The sequence below is a fragment of the Cylas formicarius genome, unplaced genomic scaffold (genome assembly GCF_029955315.1).
Source record: "Cylas formicarius isolate icCylForm1 unplaced genomic scaffold, icCylForm1.1 PGA_scaffold_3__17_contigs__length_32017465, whole genome shotgun sequence".
Lineage (NCBI taxonomy): Eukaryota > Metazoa > Arthropoda > Insecta > Coleoptera > Brentidae > Cylas > Cylas formicarius.
In genome coordinates, this window is record NW_026844326.1 from 21,105,859 (window position 1) to 21,124,424 (window position 18,566).

Here is an 18,566-nt window from a genome sequence, read left to right on the forward strand (position 1 = left end):
ACATGTGTGTTATATTATAACTCATGTTCTAAATAAATATTGGTATGAGCAATCAACATTTTTCAATGAATATTTTCTTTTTTACTGGGGGTCGTGTATTCCAGTCGACTTCTCGACAAACGGCACCTGTAACCACGCAGCCAGTGGCGGACCCTACCCATTCCCAGGCCAAACCAGAAATTTGACGAAACGTCTAGTTTCGGTTAGCTTGATGTTCGTTTATACGCTACCTCAATTTACTTCAATTAATTTATTATTGCGATTTCTTTTCGACCGCTAATATATCGTGGATCGATTATTTTGCTGGAAAATTTATTTTTTATTTAAAATGCCATAGCGTAATGATATTATCGCACGAAAAGGATAAAAATTGGAGTCTTCCAAAAAAAAAAAGTTTTTGTAGGGACCTGAGCCGCGTTAATAAACCAACACAACTTTCACGCCGTTTTCGCGACATCTAATTGACCGGCAAGCAAGTAACTTCGTTCCGCGCAATTATCCCATCGTTTCGAATAAACAAATAGGCAAATAAACAATATGGGAAACCTACAGAAAATGCGCGCGCGCGTGACTCATCGATTTGTTAAGGCGCTTTCTCTCCGCGGGCGGAAAAATCGCCGACTCGTTACGAACTTCTCTCTAATTAAATTTATAAATACGCTTGGCCCGAGCATAATATAAATGCACTTTATATTACGCGGTAACACCTATTATTTAGTATCGCAATAAGTACCGGCGCCGCACCCGCGAAATTTCTGCGCCGTTTGACATTTTTTCGGCATTAATTTTGCACAGCGGCGCGCGTCTATCGCGTGCATGCGCAATAATTATTGCGCCTCGCCGTCTTGCGTAACCCCGCGAATAGGAAATATATGATTTTGAGAGAGAGACGGCTTTTATTTTATGTTTATTGTGGGTTGAATCACGACTATTATTGGGATTTCAAGTTAAACGATACGCCACCTGGTGGTCAGTCGGTAGTACCGCGCGTTCAAGTTCTTTTGATTGGCTTTAACTTTTTTGTTTTTAAAGATATGAAGGTAAATTAAAAAACAAACTAACCAACTTAATAGAACAATTTATTCTGATTACAATTACATAACACACTTTTTATTTTATTAGGACTAGGACCTACTTACAAATTAAAGATAAGAGTTGCTTTTATATTTGCAACAACAAAAATAAATTAACTTCTTTTATTATTCTCAATGCTGCTGTATGTAGCCACTATTTTTCGTTAATTTTAAGATTATTGACATTTAATAATAGTTCTAACTTTTTATGTGCCCCCAGAAGAAGAATTCCATTTATGTCAAGTCCGGGCTGTTGGTTGGCCAATCAATGGTTCCTCCATTCGAACCCCTCGGATATTCCATATTTAGAAAATTTTTGACGCGCATCTTGCTGCCATATTATTTATGTTGATATATTTAGGTGTAGATTTTTTATATATTGTATTATATCGTCTTTAAGAAATACTGAGAATAATCTCCAGGTAATATTTGGTCTACAAAGGTCGCACCTACAATATGTGTGACCACACCCACGGGTGCCCTTAGGTTTTTATTTCATGTGTTGTTCTGGGAAGACTTTTAGACCAGTATCGCGTATTTTTGATCAACTATGATTTAAAATGACAAATTATTAAAACTTGAGATATCAAAGTGGACTACTAGGCTTTCAATTTAATTAAATTATTTGACTCTTCCGAACATTGCTGTCACTTATTGATTTTAAATAGCTGTAGGATTTTCAAATTTTTCTGAAAATTCAAAGAAAGAAATACCTTATAAAAAATACAAAAGAATGGAAACGTTTTACAGGAATTATAGTTTTAACAAAAGTAATATTAAAATTACAAAAATAAAATTCTTTACAAGTATTTTACAAATTTTGTAGTGAAAGGTGAAGTCTGCTTTTCTTTTCATGCTACTCTAAACAATATTTCTGTAATATCAAGAGTGATAAGTCTGCACATTTCAAATACTTCTATGACGCATCGCCACTTGTCAGCTGTTTTTGGTTTTGTTCATACACTGCGAATAGTAAAATTAAAAAAAAATCGAAAATATAGGGAAATTTCATTTCTTGAACAGATGTTTTTTTTACACTTTATGACCGCTGCTACTGTTCCGTCTGCTTTCTCGTTCTGTAGAACTCAGTTTATATTTACTGAGTTACACTGACGCATCTTCCCACTAAAATATTGCGTTGCTCAATTTCAGACCATTCGCATATCGACACGGCAGCGACTCTTTATCCTAATGAAAGACGAACGGCAGTCATCGTGTAGAATCGCTCACTCGCCTATACGTCTCTGACACCGAACATCCTGCAGCCGTAGAAATCGCAGGGAAATTTAATATTATGTACGTCGAAAAATATTATAGAGAAAATAAGGTTAAGAGAACAGGAATCCGCCGCGGTGAAAAAGGTTTTTTTTCGCTTGTCGCGATTTTTCTTTCTCGGGGCGAACAGCTGTTTCCATTTAATATTTTTATCTACACGGCGAGAAAAGTCGGAACGATCGATACGTTTCGAAAGCGAACGCTGTTTCCTCCCAGACGCATAAATAAAAATATCGAAGTAATTAAAGGCTAAATACCTCCCTGTAGCAAACATAATTGCGATATTAAGTGACACACATGTTTCTCCCGGGTTAACGCACTTTATCGTACGTATACAAATAAATAAAGTGTCGTTTTCAAAGGGTTCACACACACGTAGACCGTTGAAAAAACGATATAAACAACAAAATGAGATTAATAATATACACAGCGCTGCGAAAAGTATTTGGAAAACTTGTGGTCGGTGGACGACAACGGCAACGACAACAAGTTAGACAATAATGGGAAAAGCCCTTCTAAGGTTGGAGTAAAACCCACCTGACACGATAACAATGTTAACAACAATATCTGTGGTCGCAGACATACATTTCTTAAAAGTGTAGCATTTATCGCTTAAATATTAGTGACTGTTTTCCAAAATATCTCAGCTCTAATTCACACAACTTGGATTCTAGCTCAACTTGAAGGAATAATTATTTCACAAAAATTTTGCACTATGTAATATCTCCAAGAAAATGAAACTCTATTCCTCTCTTCCTTATAACGAAGTTAAAACTAACGTAACGTAACGTGCAGGGTTGATTTCAATTCTGAAACTTTCTCATTAATGAGTAATTTTTGTCGGTTTTCGGGAAAATGTCTCTTTATTTATTATCTATAGTTTTTTGTACGTATTAAAATTTAAAGATCTTTTTTATAAACAATAAATAAAATAATAACCATTAAATGTATCTGTAAAATTGCGCAAAACGATCCATTCTAAATGGATGTGACTGACTGTTGATCTTTCAACGGTATATCTTAGGAGTTTTCCATATGAACAAAAAGTAACACTTAAATGTCTTGGTCTGGGGAACAAGTTTTGCTTTTACTTAACATACTAAACATCCTTGTTTATATGCAGTCAAGCACCGGAATTAGTGCAATAAGCATACCAAGGCAAAAGCTTTGGAAGAAATTGTTCAAATTTCATGTTTTCAAAAGCGGGACTTGTTGCGAGGATATATCTGTCGAGTACCTTACTGTATTTACAGTAAGGTTGTTAAGTAAAATAAATACAAATGGATATACATAAGCAATGACCGTGAATAATCAAGTCATGTCTGAGTATGTATATTAGTTGGAGCCGGGTGTGGGTTATTCAATGGTAACTTATTTCTGGGATTTACCAGTTTTAAAGTTTTGTGGTGACAGACAAAATATTTAGAGACTACATAGAGAAAAGGTAAGGAATTTGGTGTTAAAAATACTTGAAAATATGTTTGCAGAAATTGTTTCACTCGTTTGACATAGGGTTGAGGAATTAACCGGTCAAATTATTTTATATTGACCAGTCAGTTTAAAAAATAGCATGAAATTTATATTTATTTATTTGTCTTTCATTTTATCGTGCGTTACGTCGCCATCGCGTCGTTCTGGGAACCAAATGGAATCGATATTATTATTGGGATTCAACGAATCGCTAACTATCGTATTTGGATATTCCTTTAAAAGGGTTATATGATAGATGACACTCTGCAATTGCTCTGTATGCACTTTAAATCCGCAATTTTAATAGAAGTATTTTTTTTTTTTGAGAAAAATTACTAACAGATAGGATTCAGCAGGTCATTGAAAAAAGGTGTGATGTTTTGCCTTAAATTTAAAATGAGATGCAAAGTATCTATTAACTGACTTAAAACTATGGTGACTGGTTAACTATCAGTTTTAGCATTATTGATATTTCATAGAGTTGGCACTGGTCAAACATAACACCGATTAAACGGGTCCACAGTGATTTTGATGTTTGAAATCTGTATTTTTCCAAAAAACGCCATGTTTTTGCTCTATCACGTTATTTTTTTATGGAGCTCTATATCTATGACATGAATATGTTTATTCCATGTTAGGCATGATTTTTAAATACATTGATTTTTATGAAATTAAATGTAAATTGGCAACACCGGATAAAATTAGATTTCTCGACAGACTTGGCTCAGAAGCGTCAATACAGCGTTGTAACCTGCTTATGGGTAGTTTGGTTGTATTCGTCGTCCTGCTACTGTGTTTTCGGGGCTAGTGTCTTGGTTGTAAACCAAAGGCAAACTATAACTTCTTTTGTGAAAATTGTATACAACGCTTATTTTGGTATTTGTTATTTTGGCCAAGTCCTGGGATCTTCATACTGTTTATTCCGTTTGCGTTGAAACATTAAGAAACTGGCATAAAGGTAAGAAGAAATATTCCTATGCGAGAGTCTAGAACCTACTGCTCCAAAAGAACTTCGAATCGTCAGAATCAGAGGAATCTAATTCCGACCCAGATGACTCCGATTTCACACCCGAAAAATTAGAAGAATTGTTAGCGTCCAGACTTACTGGCATCTGGCGTCACATCAAGCTTTTACCAAGATCGCGAAACATACTTATCTAAGTATTTTACTCAGGAAGGACCGCTAGTGTATTGCAACAATATTCCTGACTAAGTTTCAAAATTAGGTATATAAAAGAATTACGCCGAACACTTTCATCGTCTAGGTTGTAATATAAGTTTGAAAATGCATTTCTTGTTTTCACTCTTGAAGTATTTTCCTGAAAATCTTAGAGCAGTAAGTGAAGAACAGGGGAGAGAGGTTTCGCCAAGACATTAAGGAAATGGAACGACGATACCAAGCCAGATGGAGCATTACGATGATGGCGGACTACTGCTGGACGTTGAAACGGGATATGGATTTAAAAACACAAAGCCGAATGTCCGGACAACGCAGCTTTCTAGCAAAAAGACGAAGATTTCACTCAAAAAAATCTGAGTATAACATCTTTCAAAAAGTTTAATGTTGTATATCTGTGTTATTAACAACTGTTACTAAGCGAGAACGGCCGAGTTGGCCGTAACTAGAGAGAGAATCGACCTGATTGTACGCAAAGCTGTGCACACATGCCCCCGTGTGCACACCTCGACCCATATTGCCACGAAATACCGCGGCCGGCGGCTTATTATGCTACCGCTCCCCTTGTGCCAGTCAACGTACAACCATCTGCTCGCTAGATAATAGGCCTAAAAGCGCAACAACCTCGATCCGCGATTTTAAAGGCTTTTGTTACAATTCGAATTGCAATTTGGGAACTCGGGATGTCTTTTTCCCGACGAAAATAACACGTCCGATCGGTCGGTCCTCTTTTTATTGGAGCACGTTGAGATTCACGGTTTTAGAAAATGACCGAGGGTCCGATGCGGGAACAAACTTTGATTAATGTTCCAATAGGGGCGCGCAAGATGCGCAGTCATTCGGGTTAATAAAAAGCCGTGGCGAATTTTCGCAAATTTTTGTTCGTGGGTGGTTTCGAAATGTCATTTCGGGACCATCGAAATCGAACGTCGCGGTCGGAGCATACAGGGTGTCGAATTTTTGATGGTTGATGGAGCCTGGGAAAAGGAGAGGCTTTAAACTAGCAAACATTTATTATGCCTGCCACTTTTCAACTGTTCCTGAGTATTTTTTTAGTGCAGAATCTTGCAGTGCAGAATTTTAGGCTATATTTGTTGTTAGGTTATTGTTATTGGCAGTTAAACCAGAACAAAAAAATATGAATTTCAGCATTTATTACAAAAACTAGATTTCCCTACGATCACTTATCATCTAAAACTTTTCAATAAGAATCTTCCATAGTTTTATTGACTTGCTGGATACTTTCTCCCTGAACTTCATTACCATCAAGTAACTTTTCTGAAAAACGATTTAGGTGGCTATGCGGGTAGTAGTCAACTTTTATACTCACGTTACAACCGACAATATTAAAATTTAAAAGCATAGTGTCCACAAATTCAACGTAATTCATACCAAGACAATTTTGAACAAATGAACGCCTCGAATTTTGGAACAAGTTGCCTTGTTTGAGGATCATAAAATATACCAGCTTGTAGTTTTTCAGTGCTAATTCCAGGAAATTGACAAGTATGGTCTGTTCGTAGATATAAGAAAGTGACCAATTGCTTTTAAATGGGATTATCCAAGGGTGGTCATTAACATACAATGGAACAAGGTTATTGTCTAAAGTTTGGAATTTAAATTCAGGTAAAATTGTGGTCCGCAATAGAAAATAATTTTATAACTACCTGTGTTTAATATTCTTTGGTTTGGTATACTACTTAGTTTAAGATTATTAGTAATCATTCTTATTTCGTGTGTGATACAAAGTGTATTGAATCGTGTGCGAATTTTATAAACAATGTTTATTTAACTCTCATTGAACGTGGCGCCAGCAAGCAAGCATCTTTAAAAGAAACGGTCACATTGACGAAAATTCCAACATCAACTGTATGGAAAATTGTGACTAATCCCATTTCAGCGAGGAAAAAAAGAAGCGATGCTGACATTTTCTCGAGTGTAGATGAAAGTGATCAAAATATGATACGGCGTAAAATTTACCAGTTATACGAGGAACAAAGCGTGCCTACATTAGATATCTTAATTAGGTTTGAAAAAAATGAAACCGGTGTTAAATGTGGCAGAACTGCCTTATGGAAGTGTATTCAACACATGGGTTTTAGATTTAAAAAAATTGACAAAAGGCAAGTTTTAATGGAATCTTTTAGAATTCAAAAATGGCGGATGTACAGAGAACAACAAAGGCCAATTATTTACTTGGATGAAAATTGGTTCGACGCTTATGATATCCCTGAAAAGGGTTGGGTTGACTCAACTGGTAAGTGTAAAACAAACGTGCCATCAAAAAGAGGTAAAAGAATAACTATTTTGTATGCTGGCTCTAAAGGTGGTTGGATTCCAAATGGACTTTCTCTGTCTGCGAAAAATATTAAAGATTAGATAGAAAAAGCAGAACAATCGTATATCCATATTGCAAATAATAGAGAACAAATAATAATTAGAACATGCGATGATAGCGATGGTAATACTGATATATTATGTGAATAATTTTAAGTAATTTAAGTAGGTAGTAAAAATAATTTGTAATTTTATTTTAGATTTAAACATAAATACATACATAAATAAATATATATTGTTTAGTATATTTTCTAACAAAACCCCAAATAATTAAATTCTAAGCAAAGTACGGACCTGTTCGGCCATATTTCATTCTTATAGCTTGCCCGGGTCTTTCCTTAATTCGTATCAGTTAGTCACTTTCTTATATCTATGAACAGACTTTACCCAAAACAATCTCGATATCGATTTAAAGACTTCGTAGATTGTTTCATTAGCGCCAGTTTGATAGGCAACGATCGAAGTAAGATTTTTTTCTCAGAAAATCGAGGATCACGTTTTGGTTTCCTTGAATATCTCTTGTTTGCAGTGTTTTGTTTGAACACATATTTTTGGTCCTATAACTCAAAAAGATTTACTAAAATTTGCGAAAACGAACAAAAAAGAAGAACTTAAGGGAAGGGGAACGCATTCGGCCAGGGCCATTGTGCACAGTAAGTACACTTTATTCTTTATGTTCAATAATTAAATAGGTTTTTAGTCTCAGATTTTTGGATTATATGTTTTCTGAAATCCTGTTTTCTTTCCGAAAATCTATATGCGGTTGCCTATTGCATTTTTTTGTTTGAAGAAATTAATTAGGTACAAATTAATTCTTCTAATTTATTTAATTTACTGCTCAATACTTAGGATGGGCGTTATGGCTATGGCCTGGGCAATTTACGAAATATATGAAACAATGGACATCCTGTACAAAAACCAAACGCGGGTAGTAAAGTCGGCTGTTGGACGGTTGAAGATGGCGGCTCGATGATGGTGCAAGTATTACGACGTTATTAATTTCTTTTTTTCGACGTGGAACTTGTTTTAGGAGAAAGCAACCGCCCCGCAAAAAATGAAATGCCTTTTTGATACGCGTCAATTTTTTTTTACTTTTGCCTTACTTTTTAGTAAAACTTGCGCTATTCGTTTTAAAATGTCTTACAGTTGTCGACCACGCAAACTGTATCTAAGGGTTTTTTTTTTCGATGTGTAGAATTTTAAGTTGCAATAAAAGAAAGATGGATTATTCGATTAACATGAATTTTGTTTATCCGAAAGATAATCTTGTGGCATTACAGTTTAAATATGATTTCTGGAATATGACCGCCACGGCTGGCGCGGATGTAGTCCAATCTGGACGTCCAATTTTCGATGACTTTTTCCAACATTTGTGGCCGTATATGGGCAATAAGACGGCGAATGTTATCTTCCAAAAGGTCAAGCGTCTGTGGCTTATCCGCATAGACGAATGACTTTACATAGCCCCACAGAAAGTAATCTAGCGGTGTTAAATCACAAGATCTTGGAGGCCAATTCACAGATCCACAACGTAAAATTAGGCAGTCACTAAACGTGTCTTTCAATAAATCGATTGTGGCACGAGCTGTGTGACATGTTGCGCCGCCTTGTTGAAACCACATCTCCTGGACATCATGGTTATTCAATTCAGGAATGAAACAGTTAGTAATCATAGCTCTATACCGATCCCCATTGACTGTAACGTTCTGGCCATCATCGTTTTTGAAGAAGTACGGACCAATGATTCCACCAGCCCACAAAGCGCACCAAACAGTCAGTTTTTCTGGATGTAACGGTGTTTCGATATACACTTGAGGATTAGCTGCGCTCCAAATGCGCCAGTTTTGTTTGTTGACGTAGCCATTCAACCAAAAGTGCGCTTCATCGCTAAACAAAATTCGCTTATGAAAATCGAGAATAAAGCAATCTCGTTTTGGCCCCATTCGACGAATCTACGCCTTACTTGATGATCGTTTGGCTTCAATTCTTGCACAAGTTGGATTTTGTAAGCACGTAAACCAAGATCCTTCCGCAAAATCTTTCATAAAGTGGATGGACACAGATCCAATTCCTGTGCTCGATGGCGGAAGGACTCATTCGGGTCTTCCTCAATGCTACGCTCTACAGCAGCAATAGCTTCTTCTGTACGCACCGTACGGCGTCTCTGGGGATGCGAGTTATCAATAAGAGTAAACGTGGTGCGAAAACGTTCCATGGTTAATCGAATTAACTGCTCTGATGGACGATTTTGTCGACGATAAAATGGACGTAGTGCGCGATACGTATTCCGCACAGAAGCATTATTTTCGAAATAAAATTCGAAATGAATTGCTAAACCAAACTGAGAATAAATCACTTGACAGCTGTTAAATCGGTCGCCATCTTGAACAGTAATGCCAACCTAAAGTTCTATACATCGAAAAAAAAACACCCATCATAAACCATTATGTTTGCGCTACCCTACGGTGTAAAAAAAAAACGAAAACAAGTCTCTCCCGCGTTACGCACAAACCGAAACGGACTCTAAATGTTACTGCGCATAGGAATCGGCGCATCGTTAAGTCCATGTCATTAAACTAATCATCTGAAATGAAATTTTCAATGTCAAAGTCACCTTATCTGAGTGCAAAGAATACAGTGTCGATGAATTTTATTGCCACTTTAACCTAGACCGCGACGAGGTGTGTTGCGAGGCGTTTACGACTTACGGCGAAGGAAATTACGAAAATTTCCCTGAATTTTAATGGCGGCGCGTTAAACGTGGAAAACATCGGATACGCAAACGTCGAGGTCGTATTTTGAAACCAGCTTGTTTCGATTTTAACGTGAAAATCAGAAAATCGCCGTACTAGAGTTTCACTTCAGAATTTTATATGCTTCTTAAATCATACTTAAGGTTCAGATATCAATACAATTTTTGAAATGATAAATACTAAAACAGAAGTGTTGTCCAGTGTCTGTCTCTCAGAGATCAGATCACAGATATTTTTTAGGCTTCTGATATTTTAAGTTCCCTTAAATTCAAGGCTTTGCAGATGACACATAAGCTTGCGGTAATTTTATCCACAACAATTATAAAGAATTTCAAACATATGCGAATGATGACTTAAAAAGCTTAAATGAAATTTCTCAAGTTCACAACTTGATAGATTGTGCGTTAATTAAAAATTTAATTTTAAAGACCGCACGCGTTAATCTTAGTTTTAAAAAAGATCTGAAAAAATATTTCAAAAATCTTTTGACTCCGTGAAAATTCTATACAATAACAAAACAACTAAAATGAGGTTTTATGTGAATCCTTGGTCCACTCTGACTTCAAATATTGTCATTTTGTTTATGTGAAAATGCATGTGTTAGGTTTATCAATGGTTTGAGAAAATTTGCTCGTATGACATGAAATGGCTTAAAATGGATGCGCGTAGCTTCTTCATATGTCATCCAATGTTTTCAAATTGAAATATAAAGCTAATGGACTCAAACTCGGCAATAATAAAAACTTGCAAACTGTTGTTTGCGGTCATGCAAAGAAAATGGTCGGTCAAAAAGGGTTTTGCATTTTTTTCAGAAGCGTACGAGTGTACCGATGGTAACAGTTTTGATTTTTTTAAAAATCGTAGAATTCTTACGCTTCTGATGAAATTCACATGCCAGATTTCTGATAAAAATCATCATAAAAACCAATAATACAATAAATAGTGTCAGTTATTTCTAATAATAAAAATGCTAAAATTTAATTAACGTTGTTTTGAGTCCTAATGGCTTTTTTCTTCCTTAATATAGGATTTAAATGACATTAAGGTTCATTAAGTAGAAAATAAAAAAATCCCACAGGATAATTGTGAACGATTTAGAAAAATGATATTATGTTAAGCGAGATCGATGAGATTATTGGAAATATAGAAGACCTCTATCTGTCTGCTAGTTGCTATTACTAGCCGTGTTCTTGTTCATGTAATTAGTATCAGGTGAATAGAAAAATTAAAATATTTATTAATATGCTCTTTTTAGCTTAGATGGTGTTGTAAAATAAGCTCCATGGACTCATTTTCGTTATTTTGCTATGTTTACGTGCATCTATCGTCTCTGCTATAGTTTTTTTTCTAATTCTAATATTGTAATTAACACTTCAAAACTCTTGAACGTTTCATAATCAGTTATACAACTTTTTGGTAGAACTTTAAGGTTAGTGCTAACATAATAACATCATCAGTTTAAATAATAGATATTTTTATTATACTTATTACTATAAAACACACATCAGTGCAGTGAAAGTCAATTCGTATTTCAATTTTTCTCAGGCTTTGTGTGAACCAACATTAAGAAAAGTAAAGACTTTGTCACTTTTATTTTGTAATTTGGTAAACTAGATAAAACTTGTTGACGATTGTGTTTTCCTTGTAACCTTAAACTGTGACAAATATGTTATAGACATGAATAATTTATTAGTTCAGTTTACTTTTTTGTATCAGTAAATCGGTGAAAACCGGTAAATGCGAGAAAAATTCAATTTCTAATTGGATAATCTAAAAATTCAATGCCGCTGGTAAATTAATTCGTAATTATTTCAACAAACGTTTAATTAAAATAAAAAAAGCAACGCAGAGAGCCGACTTTACATTTTAAAAAACCGTTACTAGTTTTGCGATGTAAGGAATTTCAAATCGGTTTCAATGAGAAACCGACATATTCGGGCTAAGCTTTAAGATGGTCTTGGGGAAATATTTAACACGCTGTAAACGTTTTGCCTCGCCGGTCAGTAAAAAAAAAAAAAACGAACTAAACCAAAAATAATCGTCTGGCCAAACTTTCAAGTTCACTCACACCCGCGTTAATTAACACTCCTGGGTGTGAAAAAATCGATTTGCATAAATTGGCAAAACATTGATGGCTGCGAACCGTAGATGAAAAAGTCAAGAAGAGCGAAAGTGTTATTTTTTAGCGAAGAAATAACACACATCCGTCCTGCGCATGCCTAAATTTGTGAAACGGGCGCGCAGGTGGCAAACAAACACCGAAATTCCTCTTTAGTGTCGCACCATATTGGTCAATTAAGAAGGGCACTCAGCCCTATCTCGAAAAGTAGTTTCCGTAAAGACTTGAAATAAAAATTTTTACAACTAAAGCGGTCCAGGGGAAATCCTGAAATTTTAAAAATACTTACTTGGCCGCTTGAATGAATTTAACCCGCTAACTTGCATTTTGCGAAATTTTCTTTCTAAATAGCGATGCCCACACACTTAATTCCCGTTTGCCTGCCGTAAAAATGCCGCATCCAAGGACGATCTGTCAGCGGCCTTGTTGTGGAATATCTCAAGTTAATTTTTTAAAAACGCGCATGCGCATATTGATTGTTAAAAAAAATTAAAGTTATTTTTTATATTTGCACAGCCTCTATATTTCTAGTAGCTATATTATGTTTCATTCCAACTCTTTATAAGCTAGGCTTTCTTAATGGGCCACCTTGTGTTTGGTGGAAATAAATGTAAATAAATTTTAACCTACTTTAAAATAATTAAAATTAAGAGTCTCCGCGACCATTGGTTCCGCTGTAATTTGATTGGCGTAGGAAATCAGAACACGGCTCGTTTAAAATTGCTTCTCGGTTTTGAAGCGAAAACGGCTGACATTGATAAATTACGTAATTTTAAAAGGATTTTTGATTTTTCTTCTTATGCATCTCCGGTAAAAACGGACCCCCGGCTTGTTCCTTCCCATAACTCGTGACATTTGGCTCTCACTGTCATTCCCCGTTTTTGGTTGTCGACTGCCGAGTGGGGTTTGGATTTTTACGATAATGACAGTCATAGCGGTTTGTTTTCGTTAAAATTAATTGTTGTTTTGTCGTTGCATTTTTTTTTGTACAATTTTCCTTCTCGCAGTTGTATAAATTTTTTACAACGTATTATATACGTAGTAGGCTTGAATGTAGCAGCCGGATCGCATTCCTTGTGGAGAAGATATCAAAAAGAGGTGGTGCGCAGCGGGATCCTGCGGCAAAAATAAATATATCACATTTTTACTACTTGCCGCCCGTGAAATTAAACTCGACTGTTGACTTTCAGTTTCGTTTTGGATTGTTGATTCGCCCGAATTTTGTACACGGGTCGGTGCGTTTCGTGAAAAGTTATATGCCATATCGATTATGAAGAAAACACTCAATAATAAAAAGGACTTATCTAATGTTGTCTAGAATGTTTTAAATATTAAAATTTCGTCAATGATACAACAAAACTAATATAAAAGGTCAATACAAATTACAAGGGTATTCTTGTAGTTTACTCATATAGCATATGGGGAAATTTTAACTGTGATCGCCAAATAACACACAGCGGCACAGCGTTGCCAAATTATTATATTTTTTCTATTTAATCAGGATATTGCGTAAAACTGTAAAATCGTGCTTGTTTAATACTGTTTGCTTACGTAATGCTACTTAAAATTAACTTTATAGAGGTAGATAGATCAAATTCAATATGGCAAACTACAACATAAAAGCATCTTTCTTACAGAATGTAAATAGGGGAAATACGACCCTTTGTTAAAAATGGTAAGGACGAAAAGTTCGGTTATTTGTATTTTACCAGCAACTTGACATAAAAGAAGTTTATTTTTGGGAAGTCAGTTTGTGGCCTTTGACATTTATTATTAAAAAGTCATAAAAAGTATAAATTAATGTAAAACTTCCTAAAAGTAAATTGACAATTTAATTTGAAAATTCTCAGTATAAAAAAAAATCATACAAAATAAAAAAATAAACTAAAACTCAACAAATTGAAAAAGTTGAACAATTGTTTGGCATATCCTATCGCAAACTTAGCACCGTGTACTGTTTTTTCTTTCGTACACACCGAAAACTATAAAAGTTCAAGCATTCAAAATGTTATTTTAAAATATTTTCCAACTAACATTAAAAACTCTAATCAACTTCGTTCAATATATAAAATACAATCGGTGCGGCAACTGACATTTCTGTTAACTATGGCCCCATATACTATATATGCTAGCTGTAAGATTATCATTCTAAGATTTTTTATCACAAAGATTGCAAAGACGTTATCTTAGAAATTAAAAAAATTAAAAAAAAACAGTATAAGGTAATTTTTTGTAGAATAGTCATTAAATTTTGACAGACAAGGTTAATATAAGTGGTCAATAGTTATTGCAGGTGAAACGAGAAAACGAGTAAAAATTTGAAATATATTAATATATAATCAAATGTTCGAATTTTTTATAAGTCTGAGATACAAGTAGCATTGCTTAGTGTAATCGATGATATTTTTCGAGCGTATGATAAGAAAATGAGTACCGTTCTTGTGCTATTAGATTTCTCGAAGGCTTTCGATACAATCAATCATCAACTTCTAATGTTAAAGCTAAAATATTATTGATTTTCTAATGAATCTTTTACTCTTATGTCATCCATATTTGAATAATATTCCACAAGTGACAATTTTTCGGATCAGGTGCAAATACTCTCGGGAGTGTTACAAGGGTCCATTTTAAGTCCTCTGTTGTTTATTGTGTATCCTTCGGACATTGTAAAATCATTATTTTTCTGTTAAATTCAAGCGTTTGCTGACGATACAGAAATGTATTATGGTTTTGATGATAATGATCTTTTGGAGGTAGAGCAAAACATAAATCATGATTTACGAACTTTAAGTGAACTCCAAAAGCCACAGTCTTAAGTAAAGCCCTACAAAATCTTCATTATTAATTTTTGGTAATAAAAATAAGAGGAATAGGATCAAACGTTCTTTAAATATTTTAATTGATGGCACAGTGCTTAACTTCGTTAATAATGCTAAGAACTTGAGCTTTTGTTTAGATAGCGGGCCAAGATTGAAAGAACATTTTAAAAAGCAAATATTATGCAGTAATAGGCAAATTTTAGGTCAAAAGTTAAGGAAAAACTTGTGCGAGTTCCTTGGCTTATCACATTTTAGTCTGGCCTAAGAAAATATGATCATGTTTCTAATCTTTATAAACAGACTCGGTGGCTTAGGCTCGTAGAAGACTACATTTCCGTACTTTTTTATTAAAGACTATAATAAACGCTCCCGATACTGTGTCTGCGATTCGAGAACGAATAGTGCTTAGGCGCGAAATACATGACGGGAATGTTCAGGTTAGGGAATTTTTAACAATCGTCGTCATCGTCGGAGTGAAATGTTTCTGAGGAGTTTTTTATAATGCCGTAAAATATTATAATTGAATACCTAATAACCTGGTAAATTTAAAGTGTAATACATTGAAAATTAAATATAAGAAAGTATTACTGCATCTAGAGAATTAGCTGTAGAGATTTTTTTGTTTTGTTTCATCATCAATTTCTTTTTATAACTTTGTTATGTACTATTCTGTCACGCACTGGTTCAGCAGAGTAGCTAATTCTAAGCTAGGTTGCGCCAGTCGTCGGTACAACTAATACGTTGTTCTCAATAGATGGTCGCGGATCTGCCAACTAAAACCTGCAAAACAAATAATCCGTAATGAAACAAGGCAACTAAATTCAAACTCAAGGTTAAATTAAAGCTCCGTGTCATTATCTGGCAAGAGATATTGAGCGAACGGTTTATAATATTAGCGACGAAAAATATTTACTCAAGATTTAGATCTGCGGAGAGTATCGGTAGATTACTTTTATTCGCAACGATTGTGTTTCGTCTAGCGACTCGGAGTCGGAAAGGTTCATCGACCTACCCGAAAGTATAGACTGTCGAGCACAATAATTAAGAATTAATTGGGACATATTAAAAATCGCTTGTTACCTTACCACGCGTGCGACTGTTTTCTCTATACCGGGTGATTCAAATAAGACCCTCGACGTTGAGACCTCGAAAGCGGTAACAAATACACAGGGCAGCTCAGCTCCGGATAGTCCCTTATTATTATTGATTTATTAGAAGTCACTTTTGAAGTTATAAAAATGGGGAAGACAAATGAAAAGGAAAGCGATATGAGAAAGCAGTATAACAAGAAAACCCAAAGTGCCTTCTTTAATTTAATTTTTAATAATTCGAATTTTTGTTTTAACCTAAGTAAGTATTCCTGTTTCATTTTTCTTAGTCTTAATTTTCACTGACAATTCGACATATAATAATAATAATAATAATAATAATAATAATAATAATAATAAATACATTTATTGCTGTGCCAAATGTACATATTATTATACGAGCCAATATTAAATGGTACCAACTTTAAGGTAAACAAATTACCGTAAAAGTAAGAAAAAAAAGATAAAATTAAATACGTTACGCAGTCGTAGGACAAAGCAGAAAGGAGGGGGTAAGGGTAAACAGCTAGGTGGTTTTCCGATAAAGAAATTATTGAGTTCCAAGAAGATATTTTGTATACCGGTATGTGCAATGCTATAAGAAAATGATGTTTTAAACATTTCTTTTTGATGTTGTGGTATTCTCAACTTAAATTTTTTTCTTTGACTCAAGTCATGAACGAAAAGTGATTTTGTTAAAAGCTATTCAGGAGATTTATGTTTAATTAATTAAAAAAAGAATGTAGTATGGTGTAACCTAAATCTATTGCACATGCTAAGGTTAAGCCAACCCGAAACAGTCAAGTATGGAGAAATATAATCCTGTCGGCGAACTCCATAAACAAACCGCAAACATAAATTTTGTATTTTCTGTATACGATATACTGTATAAAATTGGAAGAAAATATCTATGACTGTATATTAACTTTAAATTCCCTATTCTTAATTTGTTTGTAATGTGATCTTTGAACCGCAGCTCAAAGTCCAAGATCAATCCTAAACTTTTCGACGTATCCGAGTATGATCTAGGAGTGTCATTAATTTTTATGATCATTTCGTTTTTGACTTTACGTTCCTGGTAGTCATTTCCAAAAACCAACACCGACGACTTAGTTAGATTGAGCTTTACTAGATGATCGGATGCAATATTCTAAAAGTTCTTTAAATCAGTGTTAATTTTAGCCTCAGATGATATGATGATATTGAAAATAAAAGTAAATTTGAGTGTCCTTAGCATATAGGTGATAATTAAAATATTTTAAGGTTTTTACAATGTTAAACGTATCGATTGTATACCTTGTAGTACACCTAACTCAACGGAGAGTGGTTCGGAACACCTGTCGAACTCTTTCGGATAAAAACGAATTTGAAAAACGCGCGTGCACCTTCACTACACCCGGTTGTGTAAAATAAACAATAAACAAAAGCCTTGTCAAAGTCTTACAAATCTAGGGTGCCAATTCTGCCTTCATCCGATTCCTGCAGTAAATCATCAGTAATATCGGTCAAAGCACTCTCACAACTATAACCTTGTCTAAACCCAGATTGTTTTGTAGGTAATATATCAAAAAGAGCTAAGAATTTTCTTATTTGCCTATCAATTATTTTTTCTCAAACTTTAGAAAGAGTAGGAAGAATGCTAATTGATCTCAGTTGTTTAAATTGTGAAGATTTTGGAAAAGAAGAGTTCAATATACATTCGCTTATGACATATGTAATTAAAGGGATTATAAAAGGAAAACAAAAATGTATTAGAGTAATATTTAATATATCAACAACTGCCTTAAATTTTTTATTATGTGAAGTATTTCATCTTCTGTAGCCAATGTAAAATGTAGCTCTTGATCGACATTTTCTAATTGATTGTTTAAAATAAAAAATTGATTAATTCGTGATCTAGCATTCAGAGTTTATAAAAAATTGATTCAGATCATCGGAATTTCCCAAATTATTTGGTAGAATATTTTCTTTAGACTTGGTTATTTTGAGTCCTTTTAACTCTGACCATATGTCCTTCGAATTTGATTTTTGAAATTTATGACACGCATATTCTTTTTTCTCGCGGCGTATCGCTGATATAGTATAATTTCGGGGTGGTTTATTTTTTTCAAAACGCTTTAAAGGGGCGTGCCTATCGAATAATGCCAAGATTCAACAAAGTTAGTTTATCGTCAGTGTTCGTAATATACCCAAAAACCCAGCCGTTGCCGAAACAGAAAATGCTTGTAGACTTTTTTCGGTTTTCGTGTAACTTGGCCCCGATTTGAGCCACTTTGTATCTCCGACCGCGTTTGAGATCCCAAAATTCGAGCGACACGTAATAAAAACGTATTTGGGATGGAATTATTTTTAGAAGGTCGAAGAACTTTTATCCTTTCCGCGATAAGACGAGATAAAATTTTCGGGTTCTCCGTTCTAATTGCGAAAACTATTTTATACGAATTGTTATATCAAT

General features: G+C 34.6%; 1 protein-coding gene across 2 annotated transcripts in view; it reads left to right on the forward strand.

The window, feature by feature from the left end:
- The window catches only part of LOC132699102 (uncharacterized), a 125,481-nt gene that overhangs the window by 24,726 nt on the left and 82,189 nt on the right, over positions 1-18,566 (forward strand). The gene's annotated exons all lie outside the window — the stretch shown is intronic.